The sequence below is a fragment of the Diabrotica virgifera genome, chromosome 1 (genome assembly GCF_917563875.1).
Source record: "Diabrotica virgifera virgifera chromosome 1, PGI_DIABVI_V3a".
Lineage (NCBI taxonomy): Eukaryota > Metazoa > Arthropoda > Insecta > Coleoptera > Chrysomelidae > Diabrotica > Diabrotica virgifera.
Genome location: NC_065443.1, coordinates 207,662,459 through 207,685,109, shown reverse-complemented (window position 1 = coordinate 207,685,109; position 22,651 = coordinate 207,662,459). Strand labels below are relative to the sequence as shown.

The 22,651-nt window shown below is 31.5% G+C and overlaps 1 protein-coding gene and 1 long non-coding RNA gene across 6 annotated transcripts in view; both read right to left on the bottom strand.

Annotated features, from left to right (window-relative positions):
• The window catches only part of LOC126882021 (myrosinase 1-like), a 247,134-nt gene that overhangs the window by 62,481 nt on the left and 162,002 nt on the right, over positions 1-22,651 (bottom strand). The window lies entirely within an intron of this gene.
• Positions 1-22,651, bottom strand: part of LOC114336056 (uncharacterized) — an 80,779-nt gene that overhangs the window by 20,969 nt on the left and 37,159 nt on the right. For all 5 annotated transcript variants that reach the window (XR_007697093.1, XR_007697091.1, XR_007697095.1 and 2 more), the window contains exon 2: positions 15,600-15,679. This is a non-coding gene — a long non-coding RNA (uncharacterized LOC114336056). The remainder of the gene's footprint in view (positions 1-15,599; positions 15,680-22,651) is intronic.

Below are 22,651 nucleotides of genomic sequence, written 5' to 3'. Positions count from 1 at the left end.
ATGTCACGAAAGAGGCCATTTATTTGCTAATTTCTCTGGTCTATCACACCCTTTCTTATCTGTGTTTACAATCCAAATCATTAAGCCACATAAAGAGGTAGGGCAATAAACTCACTATAGCTATAGAAATGCTTTTACTACAAAATTTTAAAAGATAAGAGTTATAACGGAACAAGTATGCATACCTGCATTTTAAGACCCAGGTAGATTTTTGAGGATGACACAATGACACTAAAAGATGGCTTTGCCGATGATTGCATTCAATTGAGATGGTAAGTAGGTATGAATCACCTCTAGTTATATTTTAATGGCTTTGTAATTTAACTTCATGGGGTACGAAAGAATTAAGCAACTTTTAAGAATTTGAAAAAACATAGTTTTTGGGGGGTTTAGGTGTTTTACACAATTTTTGAATATCCCTAAAAACTCAGTTATTTCAAATTATATATACGTAACCTATAAAAAACCTTGAGTTAGTCTATTTTGAAGTATATAAAATGGAGAAAATCCCAAAAAACTACCGAAAAAACCAGTTTTCCGGATTTTTGAAGATGGCGCACCTTACGAATAAATCTGAAAAAAGTCAGAAATACAGATTTTGATAAAATTCACAAAACGCAAAAAAATTAGACATGCAGCCATCGCCAAAAAAAGTTATACGTACCTATTAAAAAAACAAAAAACATTGAGGTTATGTACACTCGACCTTCGGGTCCATAAAAATATATGTTTTGTAAAAGCCTCAGCTGTGCGTGTGAATTTTTTGTAATTTATAATTTAATTGCAAACCAACTTAAAAAAAAATAAAATCGAAAAATTGACATTTTTTGATGTGGGGAAAGGGGAAGGGGGTGGTGGGCTAAAATTGCGGTGATTCTTAATTTTTTTAATCACATAGAACGTAAAAAAATAAAAAAAAATATTCAGGCTGTATCGACTTCAAAATAATACAGCATCATGCCAAAAGGGCCTTAGTTATGTATGTTCGGCCCTATTGATCCAATCGTGACGTACGTCGGCTGAAATGATAGGAACTAACCAATAGCATACAATGACATAGAGAAATCAAATACAGCCTCATGTCAAAAAGAATAGAATAAACAAAAATTTCTTTTGAATTAAATATTTGAAATAAAAAATCACACTAAATTTTCTTTTTTTTTCACCCTTTCACTTATCAATATAAACATAAAAGTTTTTAGAGAGTTTCGCCCTCGGTTATAATGTAATCTTTCATTCTGCGTTTAAATTTTTCCAAAATTCTTATTAGTTTTCTCAGGATTCGAATAAACTGAATGCATTTAAATAGCATTGGTCATAATTTTGCGCCTACTCCCTCAAGGCTTAAAAAATGTAACATTTCAAAGGAATGGAGATATTTCAAAGATTCGCTGAGACTATAATTTTTATCTAATATACATATATCTGTAGTCCATCCACTCACGGTAAATATTGCAAAACCTCCGAATTTTAAACAACCGCTTGGATTGACATGAAATTGGGTATGCACATAGCTGACAGGTCAAAGAAAAAGTGATATTGTGCCGACGTGTGCTTTTGCCTTGGGAGTTAGTACAACCACTTTTATAATGTGAAAAGACATACATTCAAAATAAGTCCTAAAGTGGATAAACTGAGTAATTCTAAGCTAGTTTTTGTTCTATAGATTTTTTCTTAACATACTGTTTGAGTTATTTGCAAGTGAATATATTATGTTCGTTTTTCAACAAAAAAGTCACGTTTTTAGACGGTTTTAGAAAAAAACTCAAAAAGTATTTTAACGAAAAATATTCTTAGCAAAAATATAGCGTATAAAAAAGTGAAAACAATGGTGTATGTATGAAGTCTGTAGACCCTGTAAAAGTAGAGTTGTAGTTAAGAGGAAACAGTAGCGATCAACAGGTAGCGAAAACGCGTTCCAAGATTGCGGCTGTAATTTTGAATATTTTTTCGAGATATTTGGCACACGTATTCGTAATATAATAAAGAATGGCGGTACAGAGCCCAATTTGAAAAATATATGAATATGTGGAAATTACTCTGTAATTAAATACAATATTTAAAAAACGAGCCTGTACCGCCATTAAGAAGAACAAAAAAATACACTTTCTTCAAATGAACTTTTTTATCCGATGCCTAGATTTTGTGTCATTTTGGAACTACTAAAATTTTGTATTTCATTAGTAGTTCCAAAATGACACAAAATCTAGGCATCGGATAAAAAGTTTATTTGAAGAAAGTGTATTTTTTTGTTCTTCTTAATGGCGGTACAGGCTCGTTTTTTTAATATTATATTTAATTACAGAGTAATTTCCACATATTAATATATTTTTCAAATTCGGCTCTGTACCGCCATTCTTTATTATATTACGAATACGTGTGCCAAATATCTCGAAAAAATATTCAAAATTACAGCCGCAATCTTGGAACGCGTTTTGGCTACCTGTTGATCGCTACTGTATCACCTTAATGAAAAGCAGGTTCTACTTCGTCAAAATACAAATCGAATATTTTAACATGAAATAACCATAAAACGAAGCACTTTTCGGGAAAAACTCATGACTTACAACTGTTATAAAATGTCTAAAAAGTTTTATTTGTATTTTTATAAACGTTTCTAGCATCAAAAGTTAGTTAGCATCAAAATGAAGTCTCTTTTTTGTTAAAAAAATGTAAAAATCACCGCCTAATTTACTTATGTATTGTTTATGTGATATGTACATTTTTTACTCTTTGAGATATTTAGTATCACTAATGTTTAAGTTATTTTAAACCAAGGCATTTTTTTTCAAAATTAAAATTTTTTTATTTTAAAACCAATTTTTTTTAATAAGCATTTCTTGCCAATAAATCTTATAGATCATATAAACAGTATAATATAAGTAAATTAACTAGGGCGGTAACTATTAATTTCATATGGAATGCTAATTAGGTGGTGATTTTCACGATTTCTTTTAGCAAAAAAAGGGACATATTTTATTTAAAGCGTAACTTACTTTTGATGCTGATGGTGATAGAATAGATACTTTTTAAATAACAAAAATAAAACTTTTTTAAACACTTTAAAAAATTTGTGGCGAGTTTTCCCCGAAAAGTGCGTTATTTTTTGGATATTTTACGTTGAACTAGTCGATTTGGAATTCGACGAATAAGAACCAACTGTTGTTCAGCTCCAACTCTGTTTTTATTGTGTGTCCAGACTTCATACATACATAATTTTTTTTACTGTTTTATAAGCTTTATATTTGCTAAGAATAGTTTTTTCGATCAAATACTTACTTTTTGATTTATTTACGAAAAACCATCTAAAAACAAAAAATACAAGGAATTTAATTAGTTTATCCACTTACGGACATATTTTTACCTATATTTTTTCACACTCGAGAAGGGGGTGGTACTCATCCCCAGAAAAAAGCACACACTGGCACAATATCACTTTTTTCTTTGACATGTTAGCTATGCTTATGTCAAATTTCATGCCAATCCAAGCGATTTTGTAAAATCCAAAAACAGTGAGTAAATTGTCCAATGATATCTTAAAGACTAGTGCATTTTACAAAAACTTAGGTCAATAAATAATATGAAAACAGCGGAATATCAACCAATGTTGAATGTTTTTACAAAGTATTGTTTATTTTTCGCTACTCGAAGGGGACAACTATTAAACTGGTTTCTTCCACTTCCAGACAATTTTTTAACCGCATATGACATCAAAACCAGAATTAAAAAAATTCGGTTTCGACCTCTTAATACACGTAAATTGATCAAGTATATTTTTCTGTGACTATGTGTGTCACTTCCGGGTACACCATTTTAACCGGAAGTGGTGTAAAACTAAAAAAAGTATTTCTTTGTTCTCATTTTTCTAATGCGCGTCAAATTTCTAATCGCTAGTACCATCTATGGGTTTTAATCTTTCATTCAACCTCTGTGATTATATCTGACAGACGGACGGACAGACAGGCATAAAACCGGACAGGCATAAATATTTGTTCTCGTCTTTCTAAGGCGCGTCGAGTAATACATAGTTTGTACTATTTCTGCGAATTTAGAACAATACTTCGGGTTGCAACTCTTTATCCTGAAGTCGGAGGCCAAATTTCTCACCTTTAGTACCATCTTTGGGTTATAAGCTTTCATTCCACATCTAATTTGTCATGTTTTAACCCGGCATCCGACAGGTGAACTTTTTTGCCACTAACAGACAGGTGGGATGTGACAAACCCCAGCATTGAAAGAGTTAAAGAATCTCAAAAAATATCTCTACGTTTAGATTAGTTAACAGAAACAGTAAAGATGCAGTAGAAATAAACAAACCAAGACACGTTAAATGATACTAGGAGCACTCCCGAATCATAATTTACAATGTGTAAACTTTGGAAATCATGACTTGGAATTTACAATGTATATACTGATGTGATCTTGATTATTGATATGAGATAATATTCTTATATGTCACTTAATTTAATCAATGTATTAATACTAATCTAATTAATTAACCAGATCACATATCAATATGTTTTCAATCTCAGGGCGAATTATAAATTAATTACTTACTTTCGTGGCTTCTGAATATTTCTTAATGGTTCCTAATCGGGATAGAAAAGAAAAGAGTAAAAAAAAATACAAATATGGGTTACAATTATAATCAAAATATTTTTTATTTTATTCAAAAGGCAATCAATGCTTAATATTTGCTATTTCTTATTATTCTTAAACATAACATTTACAACTGGGAATTTTATTTCCTTTTGGTTTTCTATTGAAAGTTTTTATTAACATTTAACTATTAGGAGTTATTAGGGACAACTCTATTTAAGTTTGATGAAGCTTTTCTGATATTATTGATTATGTTATTCAATTTTTTATGTGGAATTTAATACGAAAAACCCATACATTCATGTCCAAACAAATGAGACTGACCTTTTCCTGGTGAACTGAAAATGTCCTCACACAAAACCCTTTCCTGCTATCCTTGGCTGCGATCAAACCTCGTCCTGGCTTCCAGTGATGTTCTCCTTTGAAAAACTAGCTCGAATAGCTCTCGTTCCTGCTTTTGTCGTGATGCTGTGTTCTACCTTTTTCGAAACTGCTATCAGCTACCGGGACACTCTGGGCTCAAGGAGGTTCTTTTACTCTCGACCTGGCCTACTTCTCGTTCCACGATAGATACTCCACACTCACGGAACTACCGGCTTTCTCACTCCTCGAACACTACCGTCTACTACTCGACTTCACTTCTCGACAGCTCAAAACATTCTGATCCCACTTTGTCATTCATTCACCTACTTTCTCAATATCCCTTCCAGATTCACAAATCAACCTTCCACCACCAACTCTCATTCTCAGTATTCCTCAAAAACCAATTTTTAATCTTTCTAAATATGCTTAATGGATTTCAAAAGAAAATATTTAATTCCCATTCTAAAATCACTTTCTACTATTTACAAATTTTAATGACCTATTCTCTCTTTCAAATGAGTCTTATTTAGCATAGGCTAATGATCGAAACCTTCCGCGAAAAACGATAATGAACTATCATCTATTTCACTGAGTTTTATTTAGCATAGGCTAATGATCGACCTTCCGAGAAGAACGATAATGGTACGCGTCATTCACTTTGTTTATTTTAAGCGCACTGTCCCGAGTTCCGTCTAATCACTTCTTAAAATTAAATATAACAATTTGTTGTATACAGGATGTTCTAAATTTATATGCCCGTGGTTGAGAAAATTGAAAATATTTTATATTAAATTGAATCCTGTTTACAACCATCAAAATTTAATTTTCATATCAAATAGAAATATAACAATACATTGTAAATAATTATGATTCGGGAGTGCTCCTAGTAGCATTTAACGTGTCTTGGTTTGTTTATTTCTACTGAATCTGGATTTTAAATTTAGTATAAATTTCTACGTATTATGACTGTTTCTTGTTGAGAATAAAGAAAAAACTTCACCAATTATGGTTTCATTTCGAAAACAACGCACACATCTTATGGAAAATATAATGTCACTCAAATTCAATAAAATTTATACGAATAGATCCGTTTTAATTTACCGATCAAATCTTATCATTGCGCCAACTCTCTATTTTCAAAAATAAGAGCAGAAATTGATACAAATAAATCTGAAATCAAATGGGTTGGTACATAAGTTAGAGAGAGAAAAAATATTTTAAACTACCCAGATTTTCGGTACTCCATAAATCAGCGGATTAGTTTCACTAATCCGCTTAGGCCCAGCGGGATTTAAGCTCTTATGAATAGCACTCGGAGCAATAATGATTGTAACTTTAACACTTTTAACACTTTATGGACTCCAAAAATGTGGTTTCGATAAACTTTAATTGCAATTTGCGCCGTAATTAATCATAATTAAGAGTTGGCGCAATGATAAGATTTGATCGGTAAATTAAAACGGATCTATTCGTATAAATTTTATTGAATTTGAGTGACATTATATTTTCCATAAGATGTGTGCGTTGTCCGTATTATGACTGTTTCTTGTTGAGAATAAAGAAAAAACTTTACCAATTATGGTTTCATTTCGAAAACAACATAAGTCCACAAACTTTAAAACATAATATCAAAAAAATAAGCAACATTTAAACTTTTTTGGTCTTTCAGATATAGGTCTGGATCCCGCGTATGAAAAAAAAGTTGATTAATAGCAAGCTGAAAATTTGTTAATAGCTTAAGGGTGTCTAGTCGGATAAACTTTGATATATGGGAACACTGGAACAGGGGCAGTTTTAATTTTGGAACAGGTTAAAAATTTGAAACGGTCACACCACGAAAACGGCACATGTATTTTGTCCGACAGAACAGACTTAAACTCTTCGAACAGAGATTAAACTCTCATGCAAAAATTAGACTGCTATTTATCACCAAATGGGCCTTTTAATGAGTAGAGCATGTAGAATATGTCAAATGACAGGAATTATGACAGGTGATAAATAGCAGTCTAATTTTTGCATGAGAGTTTAATCTCTATTCGGAGAGTTTAAGTCTGTTATGTCGGACAAAATAAATGTGCCGTTTTCGTGGTGTGACCGTTCCAAATTTTCAACCTGTTTCACAATTAAAACTGCCCCTGTTCCAGTGTTCCCATATATAAAAGTTTATCCGACTAAACACCCTTAAGCTATTAACAAATTTTCAGCTTGCTATTAATCAACTTTTTTTTCATACGCGGGATCCAGACCTAATAGATGCATTTATAACCCATAATACTTATATAAAATATAGTATTACTATCAGAATCTCTAACTACTAATGGAAAGATTTTTACGTTTCCTGAAAAATTTACACATTGTAACATACAGTGCTTCCATAAAGTAACGCATAATTTCATTATTTCGTAAACCGGCGACTTTAAGGAAAATTTTCGAAACAGGTCGATTTTTATTTTTAAATTACAATTTTTTGGCATATTACATATCATACTAGTGATGTCATCCATCTGGGCTTGATAACGTAATCGATGAATTTTTTAAATGAGAATAGGGGTCATGTGATAGCTCATTTGAAAGGGTATTTAATTCTCTATTTACTAATACAAACAATAACATAATTATATATACAGGGTGTCCAAAAAGAATTCTTTAATTAAATTAATTGAGACAAAAAGAAAAATGTATGTAACTTATTTAATTCAAAATTCGTTTTACTTTTGTCAGAAAATTAAATGTTAGAGCTGCCATCCACCTGCCTCTTGGAAGTTTAAGATTACGCTTAAGCGAAAATCAATATTTAGGTTTTAAATAAAACATTTTTATGTTTGCTGGCACCAATAAAATATATTTAGAATTAAACAAATTACATACATTCATCTTTTTATACCAATTAATTTAATTTAAATAACATTTTTTGGACACCCTGTATAAATAATTATATTAACAATTATATTATTGAATAGAGAATTACATACCCTTTCAAATGAGCTATTACATGCCCTTTATTCTTATTTAAAAAAATCAACGATTACGTCATCACGCCCAGATGGATGACGTCACTAGTATGATATGTATGCCAATAAATTGTAATTTAAAAATAAAAATCGACCTGTTTCGGTATTTTTCCTGAAAGTGTCCGGTTTGTGAAATAATGAATTTATGCGTTACTTTATGGACGCACTGTATATTGTTTCGCAATGACCCATTAAATTATTATAAATGCAATTAACCATTGACCATGTCATGAAAATGGCAATATAAAATTAATTTTTCAAATGTCAAACTTTAAAATTTGTTTTTGTTAACAAAAAAATAATTTAAATATCTATTATGAAATTCGTTACAAACAAAATCTGATATTTCAACTAAACGAAACAAAATACACAATAAAAGTGAATTATTAAACTCATTCAGGGACCCGTTCAGACAAAAGAGCCTACAACTGGTTTTTACCTGAGTGCGAGTGGAAGACTTGTAACGTGAAGCGATCGATATTATGTATCTAACTAGGTACTGTCTTTTCCGTAAAAATGTATATCTTGGCAACATCCTGTTGTTGCCAAAGTGATGTTTAAGCAATGTTTTTGACCTACGGGGGTCAAATTGTCGTTATAGTGTAAGGAATAAAATATATAAATAAATCGGATTACTGAAAATCCGACAACGGTGCCAAGCTTAAAGAAGTGTACTAAGCGAACATTCACGGATTATACCTAGAAAATGATAGCATTTCTAGGTGATGCCAAATGACTGCAACGTGAAAAGATGCCAATTTAATAGCGGGATGTATATATATATATATATATATATATATATTAATATTTTAAATATTTTCTTTCAGTGGAAGAAGGTTTAGAAGTAAACGTCTGCAAAGTATTTCTCTTAGCTACGTTAGGATTTGACAAAAATAATGATAGAGTTCTCAAAAATATAAGAGTTTGTGTGAAACACTAGACGAAGATTAAGGTGTTTTATACATTTTGTGATTTCTTTTTTACTATTAAATTAATTTTCTTAATATTTTAAATTTATTAATTTAATAGGTGATGCACTTAGTACCTATTAATTAATGTTTCTTTATAAATAGGATCCCTTCTACTAAGTTAATTAGTCCTAACTACTGATATATTCAAATATCTTTTTTTGTGATGACATAAGTGAAAATAATATTGTACTATTAAATCCAATAATTATCAACTAACTTAGGCAGAAAGTCTTAAAAATCTTGTGATTATCAATTTTTTTTGGCAAGCAATTATTAAAAAAAACCGTGATATTTCAAAACTGTAATTTTGCAGATAGGACCTCTTGTCTTAGGAGGGCAGTATATTAGTACTGCCTTTTGTAGTAAATATTACAACCTTTCTTTTGGTATAAGGTTGTATGTACATAACATGTGTCGTTTTGTAGATATTTAAAAAAACTATAGATTTTACCTTCTTGCAGATTTTTTATTAAAATTTTTTTTTGCAAAAAAAATAATTATAATGTGGTTTTAGAAACATACATTAAAATACCAAATATGAAAATAAAAACGTAATTAAAGAATAAAATGAATCGTATACTAGTACACTTCAATTGAATTTAATAACTTAAAATTATTTTACAAAAAATATTTTACCATACTAATGAATGCATAAATTAGTTACTAAATTAAATAAACAACCAAATTTGATATCTAACCTAGTAATTTTTCTTCCACAGCAACTTTCTTGTACCAAATTAATTGTTAGTTATATTGTATTTACGAGTTACACTTTTAATTTACCTTTTAAATTTACTTACATCTTGAGAACATAATAATTATAAAGTATGCTTTGAAACAAATGAATGTTAAATGTATCAGCCAAATTATTTATTAATATAAATAGTATTAACTGGTGTCACAAAAGCTGGTAATACTTTTGTAGTTGAAATTTTTGTAACAATTTTTTATATTTTAAATTTTAATTTTTCAACCGAACAATTGGTGGATATGACATTTGTTTTGGGCGAAACAGGTTGGGCGATGTAAGTACCTAAATTAAAAAGTTATTAACTTGATCTTACTCGTAAATACAATTTCACTATCAAAATTGGGTACAATAAAGCTACTAGGCTAGGAAAATTTCTAGGGTAGATATTAAAATTGATTGTTTAATTTAATAAGTAATTTATCCATATTAATTACTTATTAGTATGGTAAAATATTGTTTGTAACATAATTTTCAAGTTAATAAATTCAATTAAGTTGCACTCGCATACGTTTTATTTTAACCTTTAATTACGTTTTTATTTTCATCTTTGATATTTTAGTGTATGTTTCTAAAATCATATTATAATTTTTTTTGCAAAAAAATGAATAAAAATTATCGTGGATATAAAGTATCCTCGAAACGTAAAATCTTTAGTTCTTTTTTAAATGTTTACAAAACCAAACATGCTATGTACATACAACCTTATACCAAAAGAAAGGTTGTAATATTTACTACAAAACGCAATACTAATACAAGGTGTTCCTTAAAAAAAAAATGAGAAAATTTTGTATTTGCAAATAGTGATCACACTGTATATTTTATGGCTATAAGTAAAACATATTAAATTATTTAAAAATGATACTATATTATAAAAACATTGACCTACCACTTAAATTTTTATTACCTTGGAAATATAATCCACCGCCCTACAAATATTACCATTTTTCTCAATAAAAATGTAAATATTTCGAAAATTATTAACTTTAGGCCTATGAGACCTTATACAAATTTTTCATATTTTTAAAAAATATATTCAAAAATCATTTAATATATGGGGTGTTCTATTTAAAAAAATAAAACTTTGATTCATACCGTCGTTCTGACTCACCCTGTATAATTAAAACTAATTTTAAATTATATACGGTTTTTATATACATTAGTTTTGTTAAAAACATTTTTTTGTATCTCCCATAGTTTAGCCGTTATCAAAGAAAACCAGAGGGTTGTCGCACCCTGTATATGTAAATTGTCCTGCGGAGACTGTCTAGTAAACCGGGCTGTATCGTCGCCCCCGCTAGCGAAATTATTCCGATTCGATTCTTTTGCACAAACTTAGTAAAAAAGAGGTCCTTATAACATATCCACAGGGTGCCGGGTGGTACGGTGGTCGAAAAATTGTTTGAACAATTTTTTTAAACAAATTCACAAAAATATTTGTTTTATTAGATAATTTGGGTCGTTCTGAGCAAAAAGGTCTTGTATCATTTTTTTTCTAAAATTGGTTGTTGTCGAGTTATATGCGATTAAAAATTTGAAAAATGCGAAAATAGCCATTTTAAAGGCTTAATAACTCTATTAAAAATTATTACTATGGAATTCAAAAAGTGACCAAATCAAAGCTGTTATTTTTAATTATTGACAATTAGCGCTTTAGTCCAGGATGTATCGTTGCCCCCGTTAGTGAAATTATTCCTATTCGATTTTTTTCCACAAACTTACTCAAAAAGAGATCCTTATAACATAACCACAGGGTGCCGGGCGGTGCCGTGGTCGAAAAATTGTTTTAAAAATTTTTTTTAAACAAATTCACAAAAATAATTTTTGTCATTTCGAACAAATTGTTTTTAGATAACTTGGGACATTCTGAGCAAAAAAGGTCTCTTGTGATTTTTCTTTAAAATTGATTGTTATCCAGTTATATGCGATTTAAAATTTGAAATGCGAAAATGGCCACATAACTTGACAACAATCAATTTTAGAGAAAAATCACAAGAGACCCTTTTTGCTCAGAATAACCCAAATTGTCTAAAAAAATCGATCGCAATGAAAAACTCATTTTTGTGAATTTGTTTAAAAAAAATTGTTTAAACAATTTTTTGACCACGACACCGCCCGGCACCCTGTGGATATGTTATAAGGACCTCTTTTCGAGTAAGTTTGTGCCAAAAATCGAATGGGAATAATTTCGCTAGCGGGGGCGACGATACAGCCCGGTATATAGTGACTTTCGTAGGGAGAACGATGAGACCGTTGGAAATACGAATAAAAGAACACCTGTCAAAGATTGATAAATCTAGTTGCGGTAATCATTTACACGCGTCGAATCACACTTTTTGTCCCCAAAGAAATAGTAGGAGCTTGCATAACGTTCCTAGCAACAACTATACTAAAATTAATTTACTGGAAGATTTAAAAATTAGCAGAGAATTAAACAGAAACCCTCAAAACTGCGTTAATAAAGTTTATACCAAACCCGTCTTTCAGGCGTCATTAATTTTGACGTCATATAGGACTTTAAGAATGTCGCAAATCATTGCATGACATTTTACTCATTTCTGACAATTCCCAGAATATTTATATTTTAAGCAACAAGCCAATAAAAATAGAAAGAAGAACAATATATTTATACAGTGGAACCTCGATAACTCGGATTAATCGGGACCGCGGCCGATCTGGGTTATCGAAAATCAGGGTTAGCTGGAGAGCATGGTAGAAATTAATAAAATACGGTATACTTATAGATAAAGTCCGTTATAATTAAAATAACATGAAATATATATGCACAGTACACATCTAACTTACCTATAGTTGTATAGATAGAGTATAGTATAGACAGTATAGATAGAGTATTGTTTATTTCTAGGTAAAAAAAAATTCAGTCAGTTTCGGTTATGTCAATTTCGTCTGCCATCGGAACAATGTTATGATATTTTAGAACAGTGGCTCTTTCATTGTTTAAAAGACCATTGTTTAAAAAATAATTTTTTAAAAGACATAACAGGTGCCTGTTGTTTGCGATAGCCCGAGATAATGAACATCGCTCTGCCACCGCCGCCGTGTGCCATGAGTCATTTTTACTATCGTATAGTTCAAATTACACAAATACCCATTATCTCTTTTATGGTCGAAGCGAAGTTTTATCAATGAAACTCGATATTTAAGACATTCCAGAAGAGGCTACAGATAAAATGTTTTAACATAATACATACATTTTTATTGTTGAAATGTTTGATGAAAATCGGTCCGGGTTAGCCGGACTTCCGGGTTATCGGGGGCCGACTTATCGAGGTTCCACTGTATTTATATACATTATATACTTATATACTTATTTGCCTGAATATTAATTTAAAATATGTAATGAAAAAATCAATAAATATAAAAAAAATTTCAACATTAATATAACAAGAGAGTGAGAATAAATTGACAATAATGCGACAAATTTTCGAAGAAAACTTGTTGCCTGGCAATAGACGCGAGAGCCCGGAGATACAAGATGTAAGTTTTTTTAACCATTGTATTTATACAAAATCTCTTGTGATCAAAAGATCACAAGAGATATGCAGCATTAAATCGAGATGTAAAAAGAGAAGTAGTGAAAAGTAAAAATGAGATGTGGGACCGAAAATGCGCAGAAGTGGATAGGTATATGGGTGGAACAAGAGTTGGGCAAGCGTGGAAGGTAATAAAGTCTCTCCGGAGGGAAGTAAAGGAAAAATCTAACATAAAGTTAATAGATCTGAAACAGTGGAAAAACCATTATGAGATTTTACTGACAGAAGATAGATGTAAATTCCAAGAGACCGAAATGGAAGAATTATCCGAACATACACAAATAGTTGAGATAACAACCGGAGAGTTAAGCGAGGCCCTCAAAAGATCTAAAAACGGTAAAGCAGCAGGACCTGGAGACATCCCAATTAAGTTGGTAAAGTACGGACCAAACATATTACATGAGATGTTGGTTCAACTATTTAATAAATGCTTAAAAGGACAAAATATCCCTGATGATTGGAATGTTGGATACATCAGCTCAGTATACAAGAAAGCGGATAAACGCATATGCTCTAATTATAGAGGAATAACTGTTACTAGCTCAGTAGGGATATTGTACGGTCGAATAATAAAAAATAATAGAATCAGAATACGAAGACATGGAAGAACAAAGTGGATTTCGTGCAGGAAGATCGTGCACTGATAATATATTCGTTCTGCAGCAGGTAATAAAAAAACGGAAGGCAAGGAATCTATCTACCCACCTATTGTTTGCAGATTTGGAGAAGGCATACGATACGGTACCTTTGAAAAAACTGTTTCAAACATTGACGAAGGTAGGTCTCAGTAGAGAGTATGTGGATGCTATCGCAAATACGTACAAAAATGCAAGAAGTGTCGTTAAAGAAGGAAACTTTATATCTGAATCATTCCCTATATTAAAGGGGCTTAAACAAGGATGTTGTCTGTCTCCGACTTTATTTAAAATATATATTCAATCATTAATCAATCAATTAACAAGTATCCAGAATGGGAATAGACATAGGCAGTGGTAAATGTCTAGCAACTTTGTTTTTTGCAGATGATAAGGTAGTCGTAGCGAATGATGAGGAAGACATGGACTACATGTTTAGAAAACTAAAGAAAGAATATGAAAAATGGGGCCTTAATATGAATATGTCAAAGACAGAGTATCTTAAAATAAGGGACGATGAAGAAGATCCAGAGTTAGAAATTAGAACCACAAAAAGATGTTATGAATATAAATATCTCGGATCTATAATATCTAAAGAAGACACTACCAAAAGAGACATCGAAAAGAGGACGCAGCAGGGCAAAAAAGCGGTAAACATTCTAAGCTCTCTACTGTGGTCTAAAGATATAAGACAAAAAACGAAATTGACAATCTATCGTATCTTGGTAGAGCCTATTATGACTTATGGGGCAGAAGTTTGGCAGATGACAAAAAAGATAGAAAAAGAATAGAAGTAGTAGAAATGGATTATCTAAGGAGAGCGTGTGGTATATCTAAAAAAGATCACATCAGAAATGAAGATATTAGAAGGAGGAGACATACTGTATATTCCAGTGTAGATAGTATTGAAACTAGACAACTAGTGTGGTGTGGTCACTTGAAACGAATTAATGAAGATAGATGGCCAAAGAAAGCTTTGAATTACATACCACACCAAAGAAGAAGAAGGGGCAGACCTTCAGTTGCCTGGAAAGAAAATGTACGGCACATCATGAAAGATAGAGCCATCAAAGAAGACGAATGGATGGACAGAAAACGATGGCGGTCGAAATGCGAGAAGCGGCAGAGGCTGTAGCGGAATGGGACGTTTCGATGCCGCCGGTTCATCGCCGGCCGTTTCGATGCCGCCGGTTCATCGCCAGTCCATTTCATCGCCGTCATATCTCGCATTTCCTAGAATTCCTAATTAATACTAAAAATAACTAATAATTGTAACTGTCGAAAACTCGGAAATATATCAGATAGCGATTAATTGACTGGCGATGAATCGGCCGGCATCGGCATCGAACTGGCGGCATCGAAACGGCGGCGATGAAACGTCCTAGACCCGGCTGTAGGAACCTCGCTTATAGATAGATTTATACAAAATTCCTAAAGTATTGTTCTTTATAGGAAGCTATAAAGTACATAGATGGCATGGCATGCGTCATGCCGAAATTCCTTAGCTGGTTTTATAAATATTTTAAACACTATCAAAGTTATTTGAAAGCATACACCTGCCGCCAGTTTGATCTATATTTATAGATAGCCATCAAATTCGCTTTTTAACAGGTAGCTATACTGATAATGATCACTGATCACCAATTTTGTTAGTTTATTTTATGTTGTAAATTCGAAGATGATTCTGCTTTGTGTAATCGTGTAATAACAAAACTTACCTTCTACTTGATACGCGGCAGTTGATACACCAAACAAAAACCCTTCAGGAAATGGTAGGGAATCTGGTGTGGAATATACGCTACAACAAAAATATATTTACAAAATAATTTAAATGATTAAATACCCTCTATTTTTGTTTTTTTTTTTGTATATTTCACTTTCAGTTAAATACTCACAAACAACTATTGTGCAATAGGCAGTGTCCTACATCCGTTGGATCTTCAGACGCTGGTGACCACAGTAGCGGAGTGTGGACAAGAATACGACCTAACGATGAACGTCAAGAAGACAAAATTTATGAGAATTTTGAAAACTCAAAGAAATAACGAGAATCACTTCATAAACGGAACCAATGTCGAACGAGTAGACCAATATGCATATCTTGGAACAATGATTAAATCCACAGGGGATTACTTCCAAGAAATCAAAATCAGAATAGAAAATGATAGAGCAAATTTTAGCAAAATGGGAAAAATGCTCTACACAAGAGATTTGATATAGGAGCTAAGAGTTGGCTAGGTGCTACGTTTTTCGACTTTGTTTTATGGAACGAAAGCTCGGACCTTGAATACGGCATCAATGAAAAAACCAGAATCATTCGAGCTGTGGGTGTACAGACGAATTCTGTAAATATCATGGACAGAAAACGTCATAAACAAAGAGGTTCTGAGAAAGATGAATACAGAAATGGAAATCTTAAATACCATCCAAACAAGAAAATTAGAACAACTCCAATTGATTATGCAGGAAGAGATTCAAGGAAGAAGAAGCATAGATAGACGCAGAATATCGTGGCTGCACAACTTGAGAGAATGGTAAGTACGGATATACAATCAAATGAACTTTTCAGAGCAGCTGCCTCTAAAAGGTCGAAAGTCTTACTAAAGTCCGAATAGCTATGATGATTGCCGACTTTCGTTGCGGGGATGGCACTTGAAACAGAAGACATACCTTGAATTTTTTTCTCCAGACAACCAATTAAAATATTTTTGTTTGAATTTGTGAAGAATTTGTTTATTGATATTAGTAAACAGCAAATTAACTACTAGCCCCTGAACAAAGTGGTTTCCGTCAACAAAGATGCACTGCACTACCTATAATCGAATTGACTTTGAATCTGAAATCAATGAAGGATTTGCGAATTAGCGAGCAAGCATCGTATTGTTTTTTAACATTACTAAAGCCTATAATAGGGTTAGACCAGGGCGCATCTGTAAAAATATTAGTACATTTGGACGTTGAGAGGTGACTCAAATTTTTTTGCAGAAATTGCTTGAAAATAAATCAAATAATAATATTTGAGTTATCCTCCCTCTCAAAAAGGTCCGAAACATTGTTTAAATAATCAAAATGTCAAAAAATTAAGGAAAAATTCGATTTTTTTCTTGGTTTTTTGATTATAACTTTAAAAGTATTCATTTCCGAGAAAAGTTGTACTGACATAAAAGTTGCGTAATTAAATTTCCTACAATGTAGAGTTGGTTAAAAATTTAAGAAATAGTCACCCTTGTTGCAAAATAGCAATAATTGTGAAAAAAACATACAAAAACAAGTATTCGCATTTTACGTTTTTCAACCATTTATGCTACACTTAGGACCTTCATGTTTCACCCAGAAAAACTTTATGATACAGTAAAACAATACTGCAAATTTCATTAAGATCGGTTTAATAGATTTTGTAAAATACATTTTGCAATACAGCTTTCGCAAAAAAAATTCATTTTTTCAAAATGTTACAGGACTGAAAATAAAGCAGATAGCAAGTTGAATTTTTTTTTGCTTATAGAAGTGTACTGTACCTTTCATTTGCAATTTTCAAAATTAAAATCGATTAATTACCACGGCGTCAGAAAATTTTTGAAATAAACAATAATTTTTGGTGCTACGCGCAGGACAGCGGATAGGTTGCTCTGATTGGGCATTCCAATGACCTTTGATAATGATTGATACATTTTAATTTTTATGACATTTCGATATAAATAAATAAATTTGTTTATTGCAAAATAAAAACTCTTACTCTATCCTTTGAAATAACACTTTTATTAGCAAAAACTTTCTTTGTTCATATATTTTAACTTAAATAATAAAAGTTTATTATTTTTAAACATATGCAATTGTTTAAACCATATTTCACAAACAATATTAAAATTAGTTTGATTTTTGTGGAATTAAAAAATTAAAATACAACAAAATATAAAGTACGAAAATAATATATTAGATAAGGATTGGAAGAAATTTTGGTGGAAATCAACCTGTGTGAATCGAACACCGCTGTCCTGCGCGTAGCAACAAAAATTATTGTTTATTTCAAAAATTTTCTGACGCCGTGGTAATTAATCGATTTTAATTTTGAAAATTGCAAATGAAAGGTACAGTACACTTTATAAGCAAAAAAAAAATTCAACTTGCTATCTGCTTTATTTTCAGTCCTGTAACATTTTGAAAAAATTAATTTTTTTTGCGAAAGCTGTATTGCAAAATTTATTTTACAAAATCTATTAAACCGATCTTAATGAAATTTACAGTATTGTTTTACTGTATCATAAAGTTTTTCTGGGTGCAATATGAAGGTCCTAAGTGTAGCATAAATGGTTGAAAAACGTAAAATGCGAATACTTGTTTTTGTATGTTTTTTTCACAATTATTGCTATTTTGCAACAAGGTTGACCATTTCTTAAATTTTTAACCAATTCTATATTGTAGGAAATTTAATTACGCAACTTTTATGTCAGTACAACTTTTCTCGGAAATGAATACTTTTAAAGTTATAATCAAAAAACCAAGAAAAAAATCGAATTTTTCCTTAATTTTTTGACATTTTGATTATTTAAACAATGTTCCGGACCTTTTTGAGAGGGAGGATAACTCAAATATTATTATTTGATTTATTTTCAAGCAATTTCTGCAAAAAAATTTGAGTCACCTCTCAACGTCCATCTCAAAACAGATCCGCCCTGGACTAGGTAGAGAGACGCAAAATTCTTAAAAATCTAAAATACTTGAGTTTAAAATGCAACATATTTATTATATTTCATAAAACATTTTATTAGCGAAAGAATTTATAGCGTGCGCGTGCGTATAGATAACGATATAGCATCTAAAAGATTCCGAAAAAAATGGAATTCTATGACTGCCAACGATAAGTGCAACTTTATCTTTAATAGATATTAATGTAATACTAAAAAACAATTCCCAAATAGGTTATCATATACACAGACTATACGCAGACGACTTGTACTTTGCACAAAGGATCAGTTCAAAAACACATACAAAAAACTTAAATAAGTAATTAAAAGAGAATTATGCAACATACGACCATTTCACTACAATGTTACATAGTATGCATAAAATGTTCAATTAAATGCTTCCATTAATGTAGATTCAATGTTACATATTTTTTTGTTCTTGTTCGAACCCGGTGCACTGAGTGAAAATATGCTGAACGGTTAGCGATTCACTGCACTTTCACAAACACTTGATGTCTCTGAAGCCATGAGGTGTCCATGTGTCAACCGTGTGTGACCAATTCTCAACCTGCGTATGATTAACTTATCTCTTCTGCTTAAGTTAGGTAGCTGAAAGGTTTCGACAGTAGGTTGTAATTAATATTATTGTAAGTATTGTACAAGAATAAAAAACCGCTAAACGCCGTAAAAATGAGTGGCGCATACAATATTCCAGCTACAAAAATCTGATATGAATAATACTAGTCCTGTCGCCAGGGGGGGTACAACGGCCTCGTTAATTCAGATGGACTTACTCAAGTTTTTTTTATGTATTTTGACCCGTAGAACACGAATTTTTTGGGTAACAGTTGATCCGGATGTCGATAAGATTGTTATAGACCAAGAACTTGAGGAATCAAATAACAGCGATTTTTGGCAAAACAAAACAATATTTTGTATTTTGTGGGCCATTTTAAGTAAAAAATATTTCTACAAGTTTTTTCGTAGGATGCACAGTTTTCGAGATAAACGCGGTTGAACTTTAAAAAAATCGAAAAATTGCAATTTTTGAACCCGAATAACTTTTGATTAAAAAATAAAATAGCAAGTCTGCTTACCGCATTTGAAAGTTTAAGTCAAATTATATCGGTTTTGATTATTTGCATTGGTAAAAATTTATTTTTTTATTGTTTAACAAAGCTATAAACACGTAGGGTTTCCCGTGCTTTTACATGCGTTTTAACGCATGTAACGTAGAAATAGTCTTGATTGCACTAGTACCTATTCTACCTACTCGTTCGATTTTAAATGAGAAATCATAGAAACATCACTCACGCACTAGTTGTTTGTAGCTTTGTTTAACAATAACACAATAAATTTTTAGCAATGCAAATAATCAAAACCGACATAATTTGACTTGAACTTTCAAAGGCGCTAAGCAGAATTGCTATTTTATTTTTTAATCAAAAGTTATTCGGGTTTAAAAATTGCAGTTTTTCGATTTTTTGAAAGTTCAACCGCGTTTATCTCGAAAACTGTGCATCCTACTAAAAAACTTGCAGAAATATTTTTTGCTTAAAATGACCCAAAAAATACAAAATATTGTTTTGTTTTGCCAAAAATCGCTGTTATTTGATTCCTCAAGTTCTTGGTCTATAACAATCTTATCGACATCCGGATCAACTGTTACCCAAAAAATTCGTGTTCTACGGGTCAAAATACATAAAAAAAACTTGGGTAAGTCCATCTGAATTAACGAGGCCGTTGTACCCCCCCTGGCGACAGGACTATACGTGGCGCGAAAATGTATTTTCATTTTGATGCAAAACAAAATTCTAGTTTTATTTTAAAAGATTTTTTCATAATATTTGCCCAGTTTTAAGTAAAACGCGCCACAAAAGAGTAACTTTGATACAGTTTGAATTTTGAAACTCTTTTGTGTTTACTTCAAATTTAGCAAATATTATGAAAAAATCTTTTAAAATAAAACTAGAATTTTGTTTTGCATCAAAATGAAAATACATTTTCGCGCTACGTATTATTCATATCAGATCTTTTGTAGCTGGATTATTGTATGCGCTACTAATTTTTATGGCGTTTAGCGGTTTTTTATTCTTGTATCAGGAGTTTTTCAAGGTTATTTATAAATTAAATGTATACAGTTGAATGCAATGTTTCTCGATTACACGTTAAGCTTTATAAATGGTCGCCTTTGTCGCATTATCTCCCAAATGATCTAGTGTCCATCGAATGTACACTAGATTTTTTTTATTCGAAATAGATTGAAAAAATATTGGGATGGCCGGTAAATGAACTCGGATTGCCCGTTGCCAGATCAAATTAGCGTCGTAACCACTACAACTACATAAACCATTTAGGGAATTATCGTTAATTGGATTATACTTTTGTAGCTTAACGGCTTCTAAACGGCTTAGCCGATTTTGTTCACTAAACATGAGTTTGAAACGTATTGACAAGTAGTATCTTATGCATCTAAGATCAAGTATGATAACTGAAGCTATTACAGGAATTATTGAGCTTGAAAAACCGTTTTTCCCTTAAGAAATAGATTTGATCATATTTATGAAGCCTATAACTTAAAAATTCGAATTTTCCCGGATATAAGGTATACACCGTTAGATTCGTCTAGAGTCCTTCTACAAACGCTTAGTTATTGGCGTAATTCGTAGGTTGAAATTTTGAGTAATTGTCGAAAAACCAAAATGTTTAAACTTTAGTTTTTCAGTTTTTCGGCTATACTGAGCTGTGGGTATGTCTGATCCTGACAGCTTAGACAACATTTGAAATCTTAACTCAACACTATTAATTTGGTGTATTTACTGTTCTCCTGTCTCTTCTTGAACCGAAGATATATACCGCTAAAATATATGCCGTTTCGTACCTACCAAGTCCTATAGCTGGCTTATGGGTAGTCAAAACTCACAAACTACACCGGTTCTGAATCGGCCCTCACCCCCTCTTCAAACACAGAAAAAAAAATTCAGATCGGTTTAACTTTTCCACACACATACATACATATCAACAAACATTTTCCCTTTTTAAAAAAAATTGACTCATATTTCTGAGCTCGGTAACTTTTGATCGGTATAACCGATTTTCAAAGTTAGACATGCGTTGGAAAGGTAAAGATCGCTTCTATTAGAAGCCGCAAAAGTCGGAGTTAAATTTTTGATGTTTTTGGGAGTTTTGGGGACGAGAACGAAAAACAGACCCTAAATAGGAAGGGCCGTAAAATGGATGGTTGGCATTTGAATAGGTGAGTCTTTTCCTGAACTTTAAGATGGGAGTTGGCCCAATTTTCAGTTTAGTCAGATTTAGAAAATCGAAAATTTCGTGTATATATAGTGTCGCGTGTAGGGGGTGTAGGTGTGCGCCACTGGCGAGAACGGCCGTTCTCTGGTAATACTTCAATTTATTGTATTCAAATAGAAATGTCGAAACTGCAATAAACCTAGCATACTTAAGAATGTGTATTTTGACCCTAACTCGAGAAACAAAAATAAAACAAAAATTAAAAAAAACTCCAATGAATAAAAAACAGTACAGATATAATTACTCGTATACAGTGCGTCCAAAAAGTAACTCATAAATTCATTATTAGCTAAATAAACAACATTATTAGAAATTACCGAAACAAGTCGATTTTTGATTTTAATTTATGATTTTTTGGAATATATATCATACCAGTGACGTCATCCGTCTAGACGTGATGAAGTAATCGATGTCTTTTTTCAATAAGAATAGGGGTCGCGTGATAGCTCATTTGAAAGGCAATTAAATTATCTATAACCTTTAATATAATTATTTATACAGGGTGTCCAAAAACAATTTTTGAATTAAATTAATTGACACAAAAAGAAGACTTTGCGTAGTTTATTTAATTCAAAATACATTTTACTGCTGTCAGAAAACAGAAATAAAATATTTATTTCAAATATAATCATTACGTTTTGCTTAAATTCAATGTTTAAGCTGCCACCCACCTGCCTCTTGACAGTTTGAACATTTAATTTAAGCGAAAAGCAATGTTTATTTGTCAAATAAACATTGATACATTTTATCTCTGTTTTATGACAGCAGTAAAA